The 14,570-nt window shown below is 39.9% G+C and overlaps 1 long non-coding RNA gene across 3 annotated transcripts in view; it reads right to left on the bottom strand.

Annotated features, from left to right (window-relative positions):
* The window catches only part of LOC104866738, a 33,395-nt gene extending 18,825 nt beyond the window's left edge, over nt 1-14,570 (bottom strand). The window contains exons 1-2 of one of the 3 annotated variants that reach the window (XR_002025564.2): nt 14,506-14,570; nt 13,651-13,716 (exon numbers count right to left, since the gene is read on the bottom strand). This is a non-coding gene — a long non-coding RNA (uncharacterized LOC104866738). Of the gene's footprint in view, nt 1-5,377; nt 5,445-13,650; nt 13,717-14,505 lie in introns of those variants that run through there. The other 2 variants (XR_781523.3, XR_781522.3) reach the window with 2 other exon arrangements.

Below are 14,570 nucleotides of genomic sequence, written 5' to 3'. Positions count from 1 at the left end.
AGTCATAGTTTTATATTAAAATCTGACACACTGAAAAGCACACTGACGTGCTCCCCTCATTCAAAAAAAATATGTCAGTGGCTTAAATTAGTAATGGTGACAATGAAAATAAAGAGAAGTCAGTAGATTTTGGATATGTTTGGAAGATAGAACACAAAGGGTTTCTTGATAAAGTGAACAGGAGAAGAACTTTTTAAAAAGAGGGAATCAAGAATTAGTTTTCTACAAAAAATTAAGAAATATCTAATCCCAGCACTCTAGAGGCTGAAGCAGGAGGACTGCAGTGAGTTCTAGACCAGCCTGGGCTACATAGTGAGTTCAAGTTCAGCACGAATTGCATATTAGAACTATGTTTCAAAAAACAAGGAAGATCTAATGCCAATATTCGTTAAAGTCTTTGATGAAATTGAAAAGGAAGGAATACTCCCGTAGTCATTCCTGATTTTACAACAAGATAAGGATTCAACCAAAAAAGAGAACTATATGCCAATCTCTTTAATGCACTTATATGCAAGAATCCTCAACAAGATACTAGCAAAGAGAATGTAGCAGATCATCAAAAAGATTATACACCATGACTAAGTAGGGTTCACCCCAGAGATTCAAGGATGATTCAAAATATGTAAATCAATAAGTGTAATTCATCATATCAGCAGAAGCAAGGACAAAAATCACATGATCATCTCAATAGATGCAGAAAAACAAAATCCAACATCCATTCACGATTAAAATTCTGAAGAAAATAGATATAGAAGGATCTTATCTCAGTCTGAGAAAAGTTGCTTATGATAAACTTATTGCCAACATTATATTAAATGGAGAAAAAAATATAAAGCTTTTCCTCTAAAATCAAGAACAAGACAAGGACATTCACTTTCACCATTCCTGTTTCACACAATCTTTGAAATATTAGCCAGAGCAATCAAGCAAGAGAAAGAAATGAAAGGGATGTATAAATAGAAAAGGAAGAAGTCAAAGTATCGTAATTTCAGATGACATGATCTTACAGGACCCAAAGAGTCCACACAGGACATTCCTGCAGAGGGTTCCAGTCTCCTGCTCAGTGCTACGATGCAGGGGGAGAAGTAAGACGTAGACAAAGAATCAAAGTGAAACAAGGAACAGGGGTGATGAAAGCTTAGCAAGCTAAGACCACGAACAGCCAGAACCACTGATATTTATTGGTGACACAATCGTTGTTAGGTAGGGGTGAGGGGGATATGTGGTTGCTAGAGATAAGTTGCTGACACAGGCAAGGCTTGTAAGAGAAGGGACAAAGCATTCTTGTGGAGTCTTTACTGATACTTCATGTTTGTCCTAGCTCATACCGTCCTGTTTTTAGTATCAGCCACTGTTTCAGAGTCCTGATTCTTTTTATTAGATAAAGTATTAAAAGCTTACATCAGGAGGCAGCTACCAAAATAAAACCCTAAAAATAGATATGCTGCCCGACCTAGCTATACCGCCCTATGGTATATACCGAAAGGGACTGAAGTAAGCATACTACAGGAATACCCATGTTTATTGCAGCACAATTCACAAGAGACATGGAACCAGCCTAGGTACCCAACAGGGATGAACGAGTAATGAAAATGTGTTGTGTACATATGTAGCGGAGTATTATTCAGGTGTAAAGAAGAATAAAATTATGTCATTTGCAGGATATCATCATGATGTTCAGGGAAATAAATTCAGTAAAGCAAGTACTGCACATTTTCTTTAAGTGTGGACTGTGTGTATATATACTATAAATATAATATATAAAATGTATACATATATGAAGTAGAAAAGAGGCTATCATTAGACAAAGAAAGGGAAGAAGGGTAGGGAAGGAATGGGAGTGGGGACAGGAATGCTCAAATATCTTAGATATGTGTATCAAAATACCACATTTTGATTAAAAATTTGTTTTGGTTTGGTTTTTTGAAACTGGGGCTTACTATTTAGCCCAGACTAATATCAAGCTCATGGCAATTCTCCTGCCTCAGCCTCCTGAGTACTGTCATCACTGGTGTACACCAGCAGGCCTGGCAAAAACACCACACTGAAACTGAATATTTTGTAAAATTAATGGGCACATAAAAATGTTAAATCGTTTTTCTCCTGTTCCACCTCTTTCTCTGTCTCTCTGTGTCACCCCCTCTTTTTAGTCCTAGAGACTGAACCCAGGGTATGCACTCTTATCTCTGACCCACTCTTTCATCCCTTTTAAATCTTTACTTTGAGACAGCTCTTTGCTGAGTTCCCAGGCTGGCCTCAAACTTGAGATCCTCCTGCCTCAGCCACTGAAGTGGCTGTGATTACAGGCCTAGATTGCCACCCACCCTTTGCAGTTCCCTTTTCTTGAGTAGATGGTGGTATCATTTAAAGCTGGTCCTCCATACCCATGGGTTCCATATTCGTGGATTCTAACAGCCACACATTGAAATATTCAGTAAGAAATAAACTGTCTATATATTGAACACAGACAGATTTTTTTCCTTTTCACTGTTCACTATACAACACAATAAGCTGGGCACAGATGTGTGCCTCTGAAATCCCAGCACTTTGGGAGGCTAAGGTGGAGGATCACAAGTTTGAGTCCAGTATGGGCAATTCTGTGACATGGTGAGACCTGTCTCAAAACAAAAAACAAAACAACAAAACAGGCTGGCTAGGGATGGAACTCAGTGTGAAGGCCCCTGGGTTCACCCAAGTGCTGGAAACAAAAACAGATTGGTGTGGCAGTGCACACACTCAGAGGTACCAACACTCAGAGGTCGACGCGGGAAGATCAGTGAGAGTTCAAGGCCGGCCCAGGCTACATGGTGAGGACGGGTCTTTAAAAACTACAATAGGTATTTACATAGCTTTTGCATCGGACTGTGTACTACTAGACGTAAGTAACCTGGGATGACGAAGTACACAGGAGGATGTGGTTTTAGGCAGCTATCACACCATTTTGTATGAGGGCTCTGAGCATCCACAGATTTGATATCTGCAGGAGGTCACAGAACCAATCTCTTGCTGATACCGAGGGAGGAGGTGGGCTGAACTGGGGCTGTCTAAGAAGGAACCTCGAGGATGTGTAAAGCAAGCAAGGGAAGGAGTTGTGTGAAATTCGCATAGATATTAGAGGCAGTTGGAGGACTGAATCTACAGCTCGAGGAAATTTGGGTTTAGAGAAATTAATTTGGGAGTGAGTAATATAGAATTGAATGCACTCACTTGAAGGTAAAGAGAAGGTCAAATCTAGAACAATAAGAGAAGATTAAATACCTGCATTTTCTCTTTCTTCATTTTAGAGATACTTTTTTTTTTGGTACTGACGATCACACTTGGGACCTTGTACTTGTGAGGCAGGTGTGGTGCCGCTGAGCTGAATTCTCGGCCCTTTACAGATACTTTTAAGTCTGTATGTGTGTGCTGGGTTGGAAACTAGTGCTTCACACTGAGCTAATCCCTAGCCTTTTTTTTTTTTTTTTTTTTTTTTTTTTTTTTTGAGACAGTCTTGCTATGTAGTACATAGCCTTTATTTAATTCACTATGTAGCCCAGCCTGGCCTTGAACTCATGATGATCCTCCTGTCTCAGCCTCCCAAGTGCTAGGATTACAGGTGTGCACCAACATGCCTGGCTCCCCATACCTTTTAGCAGCTTTCTCCTTCTGCCCTATGCAACCATTCATCTGCTTTCTGTCTTTACAGATTTACCTGTTCTGTAGAGTTCATATAAATGGAATCACACAATGTGGCTTTATGTGTTTGACTTCTTTCTAGTCATATTTAATATTAATTTCTTCCTTTTCTATTTCTAAACTGGAAGATATTTTGACTAGGCGCTAAAGAATATTAACTTTACCTTCTAATTCTTTTTTTGTTAGGGCACACAAAGCCAATTTATACCCCAGTGAACTCAGACTGAATATAAACTGGAAACTGAATAATACTTTTGAGATTTATAGGCAGTCTCTCATTCTTACATATTACAGAGTCTTTGATAAAAATAATGAACAAGCTTGGGGAGGGGGTTTCAAAGGAGAGAGACCCTGCTCTACATTCTCTGAATGGAATGATCTAGAAAAGAGAACTGGGAAGCAACACTCCAGTCACCAATGAAAGCTGTGTGTGCAAACTGGCATCACAACAGCAGGCAGGATCTATAGATGAAGGAAGAGATCTATGAATGCATAGGGAGGAGAGAAGAGACAATACCAGTGTTTCCAGTCCTTTGTCATTAAAAACTTATTATTAGGACTGGGGATATAGCTCAGTGGTAGCACTTGCCCAGCCTAAAGGATGCCCTGGGTTTGATTACCAGGACTGTAAACAGACAAACCAAAATCAAAATAAAAACAAAATGGTTTAAAAAAGAGAGTTAGGACTTCTGGGAAGATGGTGGAGTGGTGAGGAGCAGAGCAAGAGCCTCTCTGAGATTTGGCCTCCTGACAGTGGAATATATAGTAGCTTGAGGAAGAGAAGAAGGAGGGAAGTGGGTCCCTGGGACCCAGGTAGGCTCTGAATTGAGAACCGAAGTCCCTGGGGAGAGCAGAGAAGACTTCAACAAAGAGGAGGGAGGTAGCAAGCAGCACTTTCTCCCTGAGCCCAGACTCATGGTGTGGGAACAGGGGGTCAAACCCACAGATGCACAATGACTACTGGTGTCCTCAGAGGCCTCCACAGAGAAACATATCAGTGGAACAGAGCAGTTGAAGCAGCAAACTTCAGTGGCTGGTGAGTTATCCAGGTTCAGATGTAACCCAGGAAGGGTGATTGTCCAGAAGCCGTCTTGGAGAGGGGCCAATTGAGCTAAATGCCTGGCCTGAGATTTTTTAAAAGTAGCAAGAGACCATGAGAAATCAGTCCAGCAACTGCTACATGATCCAAAGAAGAATAACACAAGATTGATAAGAGTCAATGAAAAAGTAGGAGATAGTGCAAATGACATAAAAAACCTGATCTCAGAAATAATGACAGAAAACTTCCTGAACAGGGAAAAAGAATTTGGCATACAGATAGGGGAGGCATATGGGACTCCAATTAGCCATGATTTTTTTTTTTGGTAGCGGGGATTGAACTCAAGACCTTGTGCTTACAAGGCAGTTACAGTGCCACTGAGCTAAATCCCTAGCCCTAGCCATGATTTGTAAAAAAAATCTTCCCCAAGGCATATAATAGTCAAGATTCCAAAAATACCACACAGGACAGAATATTAAAAGCTGTTAGGAGAAAAGAGCAACTCACCTATAAAGGAAAGCCCATTAGAATCACAGCAGACTTCTCAACACAAACCCTCAAGTCAGAGCTTGGAGTAAAGTATTTCAACCCCTAAAGGAAAACCCAGATTGATATACCCTACAAAGCTATCTTTCAAAATTGATGGGGAAATAAGATACTTACATGACAAAGAACACCTGAAGAAATTTATGACCACCAAACCAGCACTCAAGTGTTAAGAAGGATATCCTAGGAAGAGATAACAAGGATTACAACTCCATGAACCTCAACAGAATGAATTCTCTAAGCAAGACAAAAAATTAAACAGAAAAGGAAAGAAGGAAGCCAGTAACAGGAAAATAATATAACAGAGATAAGACAATACATGTCAGTTATAACCATGAATGTAAATGGTCTCAATTCACCAATCAAAGGAAACAGACTGGTACAATGGATCAAGAGGCAAGATCCAACAATATGCTGTATACAAGAAAGACATTTAATTAAAAAATAAATTCATAGGGTTGGGGATTTGGTTCAGTGGTTCTTATGCCTGCTTCGCAAGCGCAAGGACTGAGTTCGATCCTGGGTACCAAAAAAAGAAAAATAGAGTGTTCCACCCTACAACATCAGAATATACATTCTTCTCAGCTGCACAGGGGACATTCTCCAAAATAGACCATATAATAATAGCTCATAGAATGTGATTAAGTAAATGCAAAAGAATTGAAGTTATCTCATACATCTTATCAGACCACAGTACAATGAAGTTGAAAATCAATGGCAAAAAAAAAACAAAACACAAGAACGTCATAAACATATGGAAATTAAGTAACATCCTTCTGAACAGCCAATGGGTAACAAATGAAATTAAAGAAGAAATCAGATGGTTTCTACTCTTAAACAGTAATGCCAATACAACATACTAGAACTTAAAGGATGCAATGAAAGCCATCCTAAGGGGGAAATTGATAATGGTGAATATCCATATCAGGTAAAAAGAGTGAGCTCAAATAAATAATCCAATGTTGAACCTCAAGCTTCTAGAAAAAGAACAGCAAGCCAAGCACAAAGCCCATTCAAGGGTGGAAATTATAGAGATCAGAGCAGAAATTAATGCAATGGAGACTAAAAAAAAAAAAATACAAAGAATCAATGGATGAAGAGTTAATTCTTGGAAAGAGTAAATAAAATTGACAAACCCTCAGCCAACCTTATCAAAAAAAGGAAAGAAAAGAATCAAATCCATGCAATTAGGAATGAAAAGGGTGAAATCACAACAGACCCTGCAGAAATCCAGAAGATCTAGACCTACTCTGAGAACCGATAGTCTAGCAAGATGGAAAATACAGAAGAAATGGACAGATTCCTAGATATACATGAATTATCAAAGGTGAATCAAGAAGATATAAAAATTACAAATAACTGAATATGAGTCAGTGAAGTTGAAGATGTAATTAAAAACCTACCAACGAAGAAAAACCCAGGCCCTGATGGGTTCACTGCTGAATTCTACAAGAAATTTAGAGATGTAATGCTGCTACTTCTCAAACTCTTTAATGAAGCTAAAAAGAAAGTAATACTCCCAAACTCATTCCCAGAAGCAAGCATTACCCTGATACCAAAACCAGAGAAGGATTCAACCAAAAAAGAGGACTGCAGGCTAATCTCCCTAAAGAACATAGATGCAAAATTCCTCTCTAAGGTACTGAGAAAAAGAAAAAAAAAAAATCCTGAGGTACTGGCAAATGGAATCAACAAATCATCAAGATGATTACACATCATGACCAAGAAGGATACACCCTGGAGCTGCAGGGATGGTTCAAAATACACATATCAATAAATGTAATACACTATAGTAACAGAGTCAAGGAGCAAAACCATATGATCCTCTCAATAGATGTAGGAAAAGCATTTCACAAGGTCCAACACCCATTCAAGATAAAAAGCCCCACAGAAAATTGGAATAGACAGTCTTTATCTCAATCTGTTTATTTGTTTTTGTTTTTGTTTTTGAGGCAGGGTCTCACTATGTAGTTGAGACTGACCTGGAACTCACTACGTAGCCCAGGCTGGTCTCGAACTCACAGCAATCTGCCTGCCTCAGCCTCCCGAGTGCTGGGATTACAGGTGTGCGCCGCCATGCCCAGCCTTTATCTCAATCTGATAACCATCATCTATGAGAAACCAACAGCCAACATCATACTAAATGGACAAAATCTGAAAGCTTTCACTCTAACATCAGGAATGAGAGAAGGATGTCCACTGTCATGGCTCTTACTCACTGTAGTTCTGTAGATCTGTAGCCAGGTCAATTAGAAAAGGGAAAGAAATAAAGGGAATAAGGATAGGAAAGGAAGAAGTTAAATTATCATTATTTGTGGGTGACATGATACTCTACACAGAAGACCCTGAAAACTCCACCAAAGATTTTTAGATTTAATAACCAAATTCAGTAGCATGGCTGGATATAAAGTCAACATTCAAAAATCAATAGCATTCCTGTATATGAATAACAAATTCATTGAGAGAGAAATCAGGGAAACAACACCTTTCACAAAAGCATTTAAAACAATGAAATACCTAGGAATAAATCTAATGAAGGAAGTAAAAGACCTCTACATTGAAAACTATAGTACTTTGTAAAAGGAGGTTGATGAGGATATCAGAAAACGGAAAGATATCCCTTATTCTTGGATAGGAAGAACGAATATAGAGAAAATGGCCATACTTGTAAAGTTGTTATACAGATTTAATGCAACCCCAATCAAAATTCCAAAAGCTAGATCAGTGGTTCTGCTGCCTGCCTCACAAGCACAAGGACCTGAGTTCAATCCCTGGTACCAAAAAAAAAAAAAGTTTTGAAGTTTATTTTATTTCTGAAGTTTTTGAAGTTTATTGCATGCAGAAAAGCTGCGTTTTTTGTAGTTTCTGTTGAAATGAAAAAAAAAAAAAAAAAAAAAAAAATTCCAATAGCATACCTCACAGAATTAGAGAAAACAATCCTAAAATTCATTTGGAACCACAAGAGACTTAGAATAGCAAACATAATTTTGAGCAACAAAGGCAAGGCCAGGGGCATCACAATCCCTGACCTGAAAAGTTAATGTGATAAAAACAGCATGGTACTTGTAAAAGAACAGACCTGAGGATCAATGGAACAGATTAGAAAATGCAGAAACAACTCTGGACACACTCAGCCACCTTATCTTTGACGAAGGAGCCAAACACCTTCACTGGAAGAAAGATTGCCTCTTTAATAAATGGTGCTGGAAAAACTGGATATCCATATGCTGAAGGTTGAAACTAGACCCATATATTTCACCATGCAGTAACCTAAAATTAAAATGGATCAAAGATCTAAATTTTAAAACAGAAATGCTAAATCTGCTGGAAGAGAGAATAGGTAGAATGCTTGGGGACATAAGAGTAGGCAAAGATTTCATGAACAGAACCGAGACTACATGGGAAATGCTACAAAGGATCAACAACTAGGATCTCATCTTATTAAAAAGCCTTTGCAAGAGAAACCACCGAAAGAACAGAGAGACAACCCACAGTATGGGAAAAGATTTTGCCAGCTGTTCTTCAGACAGTGGACTACCATCTAAAACATATAAAGAAGTTTTAAAAAAAACAGACCCAAAATTTAAAGACCCAATGCAAAAATTGGCATCTGAAATGAATAGTCATTTCTGAGACGAGGTAGAAATGGCAAATAAATATGAGAAAAAATGTTCAACATCACTGGTCATTTGGGTGATGCAAAGTAAAACAACACTGAGATTTCATTTCACTCCATAAAGAATGGCTGTTATCTAGAAATCAACCAATAACAAAAGCTGGTGGGGTGGTGTGGAAAAAGGAACCCTTTTCCTTTGGGGGAGTGCAGACTGGTGCAACCACTGTGGAAATCATTGTGGAGATTCCTCAAAAAACTAAAAGTAGAGGTTCCATTTGACCCAGCTATTCCTCTTCTTGATATTGTTCTGAAAGAAGTGAAAGCATTGTACCACAGCAATATATGCACCCCATGTTTATAGTGGCATAGTTCGTAATAGCTAAATCTTGGAAACAGTCCAACTGCCCATCTACCCATGGATGGATAAAGATGTGGATTTTTTACACAGTGGAGTAGCACTCTGCCATAAAGAAGGATGAGCTTCAGACATTTACAGCTAAATGGATGGACCTTGAGACCGTACTCTTAAGTGAAATAAATTGGACACACGTTTAAATACCACATTGTTTCTCTGATGTGAGAAACTGTAAATGGAAATAAGGACTAAAATGTGTAATAGATATTGGGAAATGGGAAGAAAATGCTCAAAAGGGAAGAAGATCAAGAGAGGAGGGTGGAAGAAAGTAAAGAAAGGACCAGAAAAAAAAGTAAAAATAGAAGGACAAAATGGAAACAATGCTTATGTACACAGGGAGGTGAGAGAGGGTTAGGGGAGGTGTGCATGGAAAAAAGAGGCAGGAGGTATCACGTACAGGTGTAGATTCTCCAGGAGGACTGTTATCCTTAGGGATGCCTAAAATGTATCAATAAATGCTTTCCTAGTAAAGAAAGTTAAATAAAAAAACAGGTTACTTTTTTTTTTTTTTGGTACTGGGGATCAAACTCATGACCTTGTGCTTGCGAGGCAGGCACAATGCCACTGAGCTAAATCCCAGCCCAAGAAGGTTACCATTAATTTGTCTTGTGGTTAAATAAATTTAGGAATGGCCATATTTGAGACGACCCCAAGGAAGAGGGCACAGGGTGCATATAGCATCTGTACTCTGCACTCAGGTGGACAGAAAATCAGAGTGGCCAACCTAGGCTATATAGTAAGACCTCGTCCCAAAGAACCCAAAGTAACATGAAAAATGAAAAACAAGACCTACCTTCTTCCTTTCCTTTCCTTTCTTTTCTTTTCCTCTCTCCCTCCCTCTCCCTCTCCCTCTCTTTCTTTTACGGTGTCTTTATATGTGGTCTGGGCTGGCTTTGAACTCGAGGTGATCCTCCTGCTTCAGTTTCCCGAGTGCTGAGATTACAAGTGTACACCACAATATCTGGCTCTGAAATGATATTTATTTGTTTGAAGTAGAGAGGGGAGAGGAGTAGGTGGAAGTATACAGAAAATAAGACTCACAAGAGTTAAACATTTCTCTCATGTGTGAAATAAAAATTAAAAAAAAAAAAGGTATCACCAAGTAGAGGGCATCTAAGCCAGATGTGGTGGTGCACACTCATAATCCTAGTTCTCTGGGGGCTGAGGCAGCAATGACCAAAAGTTTAAGCCCTGATTGGCACTTTAGGGGCTCAGAAAATGAGTTAATTAGAACAGATGATATCTAAAAATTGCTTTCAGCATCAAACTTAGGAGTCCACAAAATACTTGTCTGTTTATGTTACTGGGGTTTGAATCCAGGGCCTTCATACTGAGCTACATCCCCAGCCCTTTTTTTAGTTTTTATTTTTATTTTTAAAATTTCTTTTCTCAAAAAAAATTTTTTTGGTTGTACTGGGAATTGAACTCAGGACTTGTGCCTGTGAGGCAGGCACCATTGAGCTAAATCCCCAGCCCTCATTTTTAAAAATTTTATTTCTTTATCTTGGTTCCAGGGATTGAACTCAGGACCTTGAGCTTGTGAGGCAGGTGGCAGCACCACTGAGCTAAATCCCTAGGCCCCTAGTTTTTATTTTTAAACACAGTCTAGCTAAATCACTAAATTGCTTACACTGGCGTCAACCTTTCAATCCTGCCTCAGCTTTCCATGGAGCTAGGATCATAGGCATGTGCTTCCAGGTCTGGCTCAAAACAATTTTCTTCTGATGGAAATTTTTGAAAAGACATGAAGAGTAAAGAACCACATAAGGGATTCTCCAGTACCAGTCCACATAGGCCAGTGCATGTCCACTCCTTACTTAGAGCCTTCCTCTCCCTGCACTCCCCCTGCACTGTTTTGAGGCAAATCCTAAACATCATGTAAAATACATTCTCATGAAATCTCAACAAAGTCAGTCTGTGAACAGCAGACCAAATGAAAACAATTTTCCACCTTTTCCAAATATCTTCTTGTATTGCAGTTGTAGACACTATCACTGCAGCAGTACAGTAAATTGGGTCAGCACTATAGAATGCTAAGTGAAATGCTAAATGAACCCACCAATATCCACTGAAGAAAGATCTACCATTAGTGAGCACTGCGATGTTCCTGGCGCAATGTCAACTGCTGTGGAACGGTCACCCTTGGAGTTCTTCAGCTGGGAAGAAGAAACACTGAGTATCCCACGGTTTCTGGGAGCGGAGGAGCCCCAAGTGGCTAAGTTGGGTGATTCTGGCTCAGGGTGTGCTACCAGTTAGAGTGCTGGCTGGAGATACAGTCATTCCGGGGTTCAACTTTGGGTGGACGCACTCTCAGACTCATTCTCAGGGCTGCCCTGCGGACATGGTAGCTGCTTTTCCAAGAGCAAGCAAGCAATCTTATCCTTTGGATGAGAAAAAGATAGATGTCTTCTTCCTTCTTTCTTTTGTTTTTGTTTTTTGAGACAGGGTCTGACTTTGTAGTGCAGGCTATATACCCCAGGCTGGCCTTGAAGTCACAGTGATCCTCCTGTCTCAGCTTTCCAAGTACTAGGATTACAGGCGTACACGACCATGCTGGATTAGATGTCTTTTACAATCTCATCTTGTTAGAGATATTATCACTTTCAGTGTACTCTGTGTAACAGAAAACAGTAAGTCTGCTAAAATTTAATATGCAGAAACTACACAACGATATACATTCTAGGACACTAGGCATGGTGTGTTGCTTATCAAGTCAGCACTTGGGAGGCCGAGACAGGAGGATTGCCAGGAGTTTGAGGTGAGCCTCGGATACACAATTCAAGATCAGTCTAAACTACATAGGGAGAACCTGTCTCAGAAAACCAAAACCCAAAAGAAAAACAGAGACATAAATAACAGGAGGCAAAGATTGTTGTATACATGTGATGTTATATATCACATGTGCTTAATATTACTGAACTTGTTTAATACTTACACCTTAATGTAAAGTAATAAATGTCTCATTTCTTTATATCATTCTACTCACTTACAGATGGGAAAAGTAACTCGTCCAAGAGTGAAGTCTGATTTGCCATTGCGTGTGTGTGCACACACAGTGCTAGGGATCAAACTCATGTGCGGCACCCGTGCACACACACTTGTTAAGTGCTCTCTACCACTGAGCCATACCCTGCTCTCAGCCTCCAACAATTTTTTTTTGAGACAAAGTTCTCACTGTGTAGCCCAGGTGGGCCCCAAACTGAAGCAGATCCGTTTGCGTCAGCCTCCTAAGTGCTGGGGTTACAGGCTGTGCCACCATGCCCAGCTTGTCCATCCTATTTTGATAGACCACTATGTATGTGCTACCATGCTAGGTCTAGGCTCCTGGAAAAGCACATGATATGTCAACACACATATGAAATCCTGCCCCTATAGGGCAATGCTTAGGATTTAAATCATTTAAAAAATTTTAAATGTTTGCTTTTTTGTATTTGAGACAGGTGCTCTCTATGTAGGCTGACCTTGAACTCAGTATGCAGTCCAGGCTAGCCTCGAATTTGCAGCTATCCTCCTGCCTCAGCCTCCCAAGTGCTGGGATTACAGGCGTGCACTACCATAGCCAGCTTGGATTTTTTTTTTCTTTTCTTGAGACAGTGTTGTTATGCTGCCCAGGCTGGTCTCAACCTCACAATCCTCCTGCCTCAGCTTCCTGAGAAGCTGGAATTACAGGCTGAGCCACCATGCCAACAGAACAAATATGCAGAATGATAAAAACTGATGGGGCCTGCTGCCACATTAAAGATAGCTACCAAAAATATCGTTTAAGACCATTTTCAATTTTTCCATTTAGCTCCTTTGTGTTGCAGATCCGTAGCAGTCTGCAGGGACCATGCCCTAACAGGAAACATTAAGGACCTTTCTACTAGAACATATTCCTTCCTCTCTTTAATGGGCTGCACCGATTATTCTACGGTTTTGCGTTGTGCACCGAGCTATACCCTCTGCCCCATTCCTGTGCATCCTATAGGCTCATCTGAACTGTACTGCTGTATGTATCACAGTTAAGTGGTTAGTGGATTCTCCAGTTCTCTATGTACTTTTTCTTTTGGTACCAGGGATCAAACTCAGGACCTTATGCTTGCAAAGCAGGCGGCGGAACTGCGGAGCTAAATCCCCAGCCCCTCGAATCTACTTTTAAAACAGCGATATATTTACATATTAAACATAAAAATGAACTTATTTAATTAAGCCCTGGGCACGTAAGAGTGCAGTTCAAAAGGTTGTTGACTCAAGAACTTCTAGACCTCTGATGAAAATTTAAGGCATATAAACCTGTTCTCTGAAGTTTTGGCAAGAAAATGGCAATCTACGATAAAACTATAGGACAATTAAAACACTAAGAAATATTAAAGAACTTACACAACTTAAATTGCAAAAGGAGAAACATCAATCAAATGGACGATCCTGGTTTCTTCCTTTTTAACACTATAGGAAAGAGAGCAATTGTCAACCTTCAGGGTTAATGAGAAGTCTTGTGCACTGTCATTTGTCCATGTGTGGTGCCGGGAGTTGAACTCAGGGCCACGTATATGCTCCCTATGGAAATCTATACCCTCGGCCCCAATTAATTTTAAACTATTAATTTCAAATTAAAATTTAATTTGCACTGATAAGGAGGAACAAGAAGTTCAAACTAAAATTTGAAATATCAGATTCTTTAAAAACTCTGCCTCAATGGTCAACATCTATGATGGTTTCCAGAGACCAAACTGCCTGTGAACTCTGGTCTCCCTCCCTAGGAGTAGGACTGAACTCAGGGAGCAGCGCTGGGACACATCCCAAGCCCTTTGTATCTTGAGACAAGTGTTTCTCAGCTTCCTTAGTAGCTGCGATGAGAGTGCAAGTCTTCAGAATCAATTCTGACATGGTTCTGTTACTGAATACAAACCTCAAATTATCTGTATGTGCAATAAACTTCAGGAAAAACATTGAGAACAGGGTATTTATAACCCAGGTGTAATCCCACTTTTTTAAAAAGCAAAAATATAGACTAAGGAGAGGGTCATGTCAGGAACGCTAGCCAGACCTGCCCAGATCTTACCAGTTCTTCTGTGATTGGAGGTGGAATGTCAGTCACTGGCTGTTGTGTTTTATTTTATTTGGGGGGGGGCTGGGACTAAGTTAATTTTTAAAAGTCCTAAATAATTTCAAACCATTTGCCGCTTGGTTGCTTATGATTAACTTTATAAAGCTGGGGAAAAGCATCCCGCGAACCTTGCGTTTCGCTCGGCCGACGAGAGCGCAGCGTCGCCCGCCCGAGCTCGCGGAGCCCTAGAGGG

This window comes from Fukomys damarensis, unplaced genomic scaffold (genome assembly GCF_012274545.1).
Source record: "Fukomys damarensis isolate Sample0158 unplaced genomic scaffold, DMR_v1.0_HiC HiC_scaffold_31, whole genome shotgun sequence".
Taxonomy (NCBI): Eukaryota; Metazoa; Chordata; class Mammalia; order Rodentia; family Bathyergidae; genus Fukomys; species Fukomys damarensis.
Note: the sequence above shows the minus strand (reverse complement) of the source record. Positions and strands in the feature narration are given on the sequence as shown.